Raw genomic sequence first — 7,310 nt, 5'->3', positions numbered from 1 at the left:
TACCATTTGGTAAATGCACAAGGAAAGTGTTTCTAAGGGACCAAAGCACTTGGTAGTCTTTGCCTAGGATAACAGTTGCCAGTTTACTTCAGTGAACTCAGCTATTATGATCGCCATCTGTGCTCCCATTATTATAATCTAGGGGCATTTCTACACTGTCTTGTGGAGTTGCTATGAGTTCAAATTGACTCCATGGTACCTAACAACAATAACTTATGGCCTAGAAACCAAGAACTTGAATTGCAAGATCAATATATTTCTTGTCTTAAATTTCGGCAACACAAACATTATGCATCTCACTTTTATGCTTGTTTTCCACACTTTTGCTTTTCTTGGCTTAGTTTCATTCTTTCTATTGAATTTTCCCAATATTCTGTACAAATTATCTTACTATCCAATTTTCCACTCATATTTTTTTCTCTTCTCCTTTTTCTCCATAACTTTGGATTTTTCTTTTTCTTTTTCTACAAGATTGCACGTTTCTCTGCCTTTTCTTTTGCATCCGTCACCTCCATGAACTTCTGACCTTTGTTTCATCATCCCAATCTCTTATATCCAATCTTATTATCTGGAAGATTTCCCTTCTGCTTTCACACATGATTGTTTTACTGTTTCCAAGAAGCATTGCATTTAAAGAAGCAAGCAGAGGAAATGACAGTGTAATCAGTGGCATCCTTTAGGAATTAGACTATTGTTAATATCACAGTAAGCATTGAAGCTGAGTATGTCCTTCACTTTCCATGACTCCAGATGCAAAGCATTATGGTTATTGGCAAAGTGCTACCTAAATCAAACTCATCTTCTCTTCTCTCTTTTTATTATTCCAAAATGAAAATTTGCAATGCAACTGAGAATTTATTTTAAAGAAATAAGATGCTTTGGAAAGTAATTTTGATACAAATCTTCAAGAATCTCATCTTGGAAAAAAAGACAACGGTATCTAAGCAGTTGGTGGGCTAGTTCACAGTATATACTTTGGGTTTATTTTTCACATTTCGGGTCTATTTTCCACCAGCACCATTGCTACTTGCACTCTGTGATAACATTTTCCTTTTTTTAATGCAACCTTCACACTTATTTTCAATTTAACTTATATTATAATCAATTAAAATGTTTGGCATTGCCAACTTTTAAACATTTGTTTGATTTTTTTAATGCCAAAACCAAACAGCTGTTGGTGTAAATGCTACTCTGACTCATAGTAACCCCATAGGACAGAGTAGAACTGCTCCATAGTGTTTCCAAGGTGGAAACAGACTATCATATCTTCATCCCATGAAGTGGCTGGTCAGTTTGAACCACTCACTGACTTACTTGTTAGCAGCCAAGCTCTCAACCACTGCACTGCCAGAGCTCTTCCTTTAGTAGTACCATTGTGCTATACATGTAGTCACTACTTGTTTAATGTTTATTAATTGATTTTTCATTTGGCCTTTTAAAATGTGTTTTACTATAAATATCTCAATGATGTAAAGGAAAATGTAACTTATAAAATGAATTTTAAAATGATTGTTCATATTAATCACAATATGAAAGTCACCAAAAACGAAATGTAATTCATAAGCATCAATATCATATGCAATCTTGTTGTTAGATGCTGTAGTCAGTACCAACTCATAATAACCCTATGCACAACAGAACGAAATAGTGTCCAGTCCTCACTAACCTCATATTCATTGCTACACTTGAGCCATTGTTGTTGCCACTGTGCCAACCCATCTCATTACGGGTCTTCCTCTTTTTCGCGGAACTTCCACTTTACCAAGCATGATGACGTTTTCCAGAGTCTGGTCCCTCCTGATATGTCCAAAGTTTGAGAGACGAAGTCTGAACATCAAAGTTTGTAAGGAGCATTCTGGCTGTGCTTCTTGCAACACAGTCGTTTTTTTGGTGGTCCATGGAGTGCTAGTGTGGTACTGTGGGTTAATGTGCCAGACTGCAAAACCATTTGAACTGCAAGGTTAGCAGTTCAAGCTCACCAGCTGCTCCTTGGAAACTCTATCCAGGGTCGCTATGGGTCGGAACTGACTTGATGGCACTTAACAAGAACAACAACATGGTACTTTAATGTTCTTCTCCAACTCTAACTTGAATGCATCAATTCTCCTACGGTATATTTTATTCATTGTTGAACTTTCAAATGCATATGATGTTATTGAAAGCCGTGGCTTGGATCAGGCAAACCTTGGTCCTCAAACTGACATCTTTGCTCTTGAACATGTTACAGAGGTTTTATGCAGCACATTTGCTTAATGCAATGCATAGTTTGATTTCTTGATCACTGCTTACATGAGTGTTGATTTCTGATCCAATAAAAATGAAGTCTTTGACAACTTGAATCTTTTCTCCATTGATATAGATGTTGTTCATTGGTCCAGTGGTGTGGATTTTTTGCTTTCTTTACATTGAGATGTAAGCTATACTGATGGCTGTAATCTTAGATCTTCATCAGTAAGTATTTTAAGTGCTCTTTGCTGTAAGCAAGCAAGGTTGTTACATCTGTATACCGTAGATTGGTAATGAATATTCCTCCAACCCTGATGGCATATGTTTCTTCATGTAATCTGGCTTCTCAAATTATTTGCTTTGCATACAGACTGAATAAGTATGATGAAGGAATACAACCTTGCTACACACCTTTTCTAATTTCAAACCATTCAGTGTTCCCTTGGTCTATGTACAGGTTCCACATGAGCACAATTAAATGTTCTGGAATACTCATTATCCACAATCTTTTCATGACACATAAATTTGAAAAATTTTGCTTAGTTAATAAAGCACAGATAAACATCTTTCTGCTATTCTTTGCTTTCATCCATCTGATGTCAGTAATGATATCCCTTATTCCATGTCTTCTTCTGAATCTAGCCTGAGCTTCTGGCAGCTCCCAGTCAAGGTACTGCTGCAGCTGTTATTGAATTATCTTTAGTAAAAGATTTCTTGCATGCAATATTAATAATATTGTCTGGTGATTTCTATATCTGTTTGCAACAACTGTCTTTGGAACGGGCACAAACATGAATCTTTACCAATCAGTTGACCCTGTAGCTGTCTTAAAAATCTCTTGGTATAGATGGGTGCCTCCAGTGCTACATCAGTTTGCTGAAAGATTATAATTTGTATTCCACCAATTCCCGGTGCCTTGTTCTTTGCCAGTGCCTTCAGTGTACTTTGGACTTCTTCTTTCAGTATAATTTACTCTTGTTCATATGCTACTTCTTGAAATGGTTGAACATCTACCATTTCTAGTTGGTACAGTGACTCCGTGTATCCCTTCCATCTTCTTTTTTTCTATATTTTTTGCATCATTCAATATTTTGCCCATAGAATCCTTCAATACTGCATTTTGGTTTTCTTCACTTCTCTTAGCTTGAGAAATGCTGAGAATGTTCTTTCCTTTTGGTTTACTAACTCCAGATCTTTGCATATTTCCTTATAACATTTGATTTTGTCTTCTCCATCTGATGTTTGAAAATTTTTATTCAGCTCTTTTATCTCCTCATTTCTTCCAGTTGCTTTGGCATCTCTATGCTGGATAGTAAGTTTCAAAGTCTCTTCTGACATCCATTTTGGTCTTTTCCTTCTTTCTTGTATTCTTAAGACCATTTGCTTTCTTCCTGTATAATGTTTTTTATGTCATCCCACAGCTTTTCTGGTCTTAAGTTTTTAATGTCTAATGCATCAAATCTATTTTTCAGATAATCTCTAAGTTCAGGTGGGGTATGTTCAATGTCATATTTTGGTTCTTGTGGATTTGTTTTAATTTTCTTCAGCCTCAGCCTGAATTTCCATATGAACAATTAATTGTCTGTTCCACAGTCTACCTCTGGCCTTGTTTTGATGAATGAAATGGAGCTTTTCTACCATCTCTTTTAACAGATGTAGTCAATTTGATTTCTGCATATTCCATCTGGTACAGTCCATGTGTATAGTCATCTTTTATGTTGTTTTAAGAAAGTTATTTGCAATGAACAAGTTATTAATCTTGCAATCTCCAGTGCATTGTTTCTATTACAAAGGCCACATCTTCCAATGACTGATCCTTCCTGTTTGTTTCCAACCTTTAGATTTCAATCACCACAATTATCAATAAATCTAGATTGCATCAGTTTCAGACTGAAGAATTTGGTATAATTCTTTAATTTCATCATCATTGGTTTTGTGTTTGGTAAGTGAATTTGAATAATAGTTTTCTTAACTGGTCTTCCTTGTAGGCATATGGATATTACTGGATCATAGACAGTGTTGTCCTTCAAGATAGATCTTGAGATGTTCTTTCTGATGATGAATGCAGCACCATTCCTCTTCAATTTTTTATTTATGGCATAGTAAACCGTATGATTTTCAGATTCCAAATGGGCAATAACAATCAATTTCAGTTAACTAATGCCTAGGATATGGATGCCTATGTGTTCCATTTTGTTTTTGACAACTCCCAATTTTCCTAGATTCATACTTCATACACTCTCTGTTCTGGTTATTTATGCATGTTTACAGGTGTTTCTCTTCATTTTGAATTTTTTTTTTATGAAGATCTGAAAAGTTTTATGTCTAGTTGACATATGAATCATCCCAGTTAACTCTATTTTGAGGATACAGCTCTTCACCAGTTATATTTGAGTGCTTTCCAACCTTAGGTACTAATTTTCCAGCACTATATTTGACAATATCCTGGTGCTGTTCATCATGTTTCAATATTCAATATTCTGGTGCTATCTAATAGTGTTTCACTGACATTCATAAGGGTTTTAGTGACTAAATATTTGGAAGTAGTCTGACTCTCCTTATTCCTAGTCTGCTTACTCTGGAAACTCATCTGATACTTGTCCACCATGGATGATGTGGCTGGTATTTAAAATACCCATCACATCACATAGGCTCCAGAATCACAGCAATGTTCAGGCCACCACAGTATGACTAACTGAGAGCGATTTAGTGAATATGTAATACTGAGTTGAATTGGACTGGTATTGGCCATTTTGAACCAGACAATCATGTGGTTTAATATGTCAGGAAGGCAAACTGAAGAGGAATGACTGATACAGGACAATATATAATATATATTATATATATAATATATGCCTACAAGGGAAATCAATTAATATAACTAGTATTTTTAAATTTACATACCAACCACTATAGCCAAAGATAATGAAATTGAAGAATTCTACCAATGTCTTCAGCCTCTAATTGGTTAAACATGCAATCAACACACATTGATAGTTACTTGTAATTGGAATGCAAAAGTTGGAATCAAAGAGGAAGGATCAGGAGTTGAAAAATATGATCTTGGAGATAGAAATTATGTTGGAGAACAAATGATAGAATTTGGTAAGACCAATGATTTAGGCATAGAAAATATCTTTCTTTAACAGCATAAAATGTAATTATACATGTTGACCTTCCCATTAAAATACACAGGAATCAAATTGACTACATCTGTTGGAAGAGACTATGGAGACACTCAATATCATCAGCCATGGATAGACAGTGGAACAATCAACTTCTGATATGCAAGTTCAGGAAGAAGCCGAACAAAATTAAAACAAGGCCACAAGTGTAAATATAGAATGAATGTAGACAACATCTCAAGAATAGATTTGATGCATTAGATGTTAAGGAATAAAGATCAGAAGAGTTGCGTGATAACATAAAAAGCATATATATGAAGAAAGCTAAAGATCATTTAAAAAGATAAGAGAAAAAGAAAAGACCAACCTGGATGTCAAAAGGACTGTGTCTTGAGTGTAGAGAAGTTAATGTGACTAGAAGAAATAAGGACATCAAACAACTGAACAGAAAATTTCAAAGAGCAGCTTGCAGCTGGTGAGTTTGAACCATCTATTTTGTGATGCAACACAATCTTGTAGTTCAAACCAAATTTGTGGTCCAGTGCTATATCCCATACTGTCACACCAGGACTCCTGAGAAGACAAAGTCAAGTATTATATTGAATTGTGAAAAGACCCATAGTTAGAAAACCAAAAGGAAAGAACATGCTCAGCACTTCTAAAGCTGAAAGAATTGAAGAAAAAAATTGAAGTCTTGGGCTGCGATACTGAAGGATACTATAAGGCAAATATCAATTGATGTAAGAATTATCAAAAGAAGTTGGAAAGAATATTGTATCAAAAAGAGTTGGTCTATGTTCAATCATTTCAAGAAGTACCATATGATCAAGAACCAATGGTAGTGAAGGAGAGAAGTAATTTGAACTACACTAAAGGCACTGGCCAAAAACAAGGCTCCAGGAATTGATAGAATACAAACTGAAATGATTTAACAAACTGATGCAGCACTGGAGGTGCTTACTTATCTAGGCCAAGAAATTTCTAAGGCAAATAGCTTGCCAATTGATTGTAAGAAATACATTTTCTACTTATTTCAAAGAAATGTGACCCAATGGAATGCAGAAATCACTGAACAATGTACTTATATCATAGCAAAGTGAAATTTAGTTTAAGGTAATTTAAAAATTGTTACACCAGTACATCTACAAGGGACTGCCAAAAATTGAAGGTAGATTCATAAGAAGACAGGAAATGAAGGATATCAGAAAGATGTTTACTTGCTTTATTGACTATACAGAGGCAATTATCTGTGTGGATCATAAAAATTATGTCTAATACTTAATTGTGCTCATGAGGAACCTGTACATACAGACCAAGAGACAGTTGTTCAAACAGAATAAAGGGATACTGAATGGTTTAACATCAGGAAAGGTGTCTGCCAAGATCATCAGTGATCAAAATGTTAAATGTACAAAGAATATATGTTGATAGTGTTTTCTTCTGTTGTATATATAGGGTCTCTATGAGTTGGAACTGACTCTAGGAAATCTAACCTAACATTCTTGATTACATGTCTGATCAACTTCAGACTGTAAAAGTTGGTAAACATTTTCAGTTTCTTCAGCTTTGTGAGGGGTGTACATTTGAAAAATAGACATATAAACCAATCTTCATGATGTGCTTTCACTCACACATTTGTACTTCAGGATAGTTCTTGAAATGTTCTTTTTGAGGATGAACAAGATCCTGTTCTGCTTTAATTTGTCATTCCTAGGATAGAAGACCACACAAGAATCTAATTAAAACTGGCCAATGACACCTCATTGCATCTTACTAATACTGTTGTTGCTGTTATATGCTGTGTTAAGTTGGTTCCAACTCACAACAACCCTGCACAGGATTTCTGAGGTATGTCTGGTGGATTTGAACCTCAGACCTGTTTAGCAATCCAATGCTTATTGTACAGCATCACACCAGGATATGGAGCGTTATGCATTACAGTTCATATGTAATGACTTC

This window comes from Chrysochloris asiatica, unplaced genomic scaffold (genome assembly GCF_000296735.1).
Source record: "Chrysochloris asiatica unplaced genomic scaffold, ChrAsi1.0 scaffold00202, whole genome shotgun sequence".
NCBI classification, from domain to species: Eukaryota; Metazoa; Chordata; class Mammalia; order Afrosoricida; family Chrysochloridae; genus Chrysochloris; species Chrysochloris asiatica.
Note: the sequence above shows the minus strand (reverse complement) of the source record.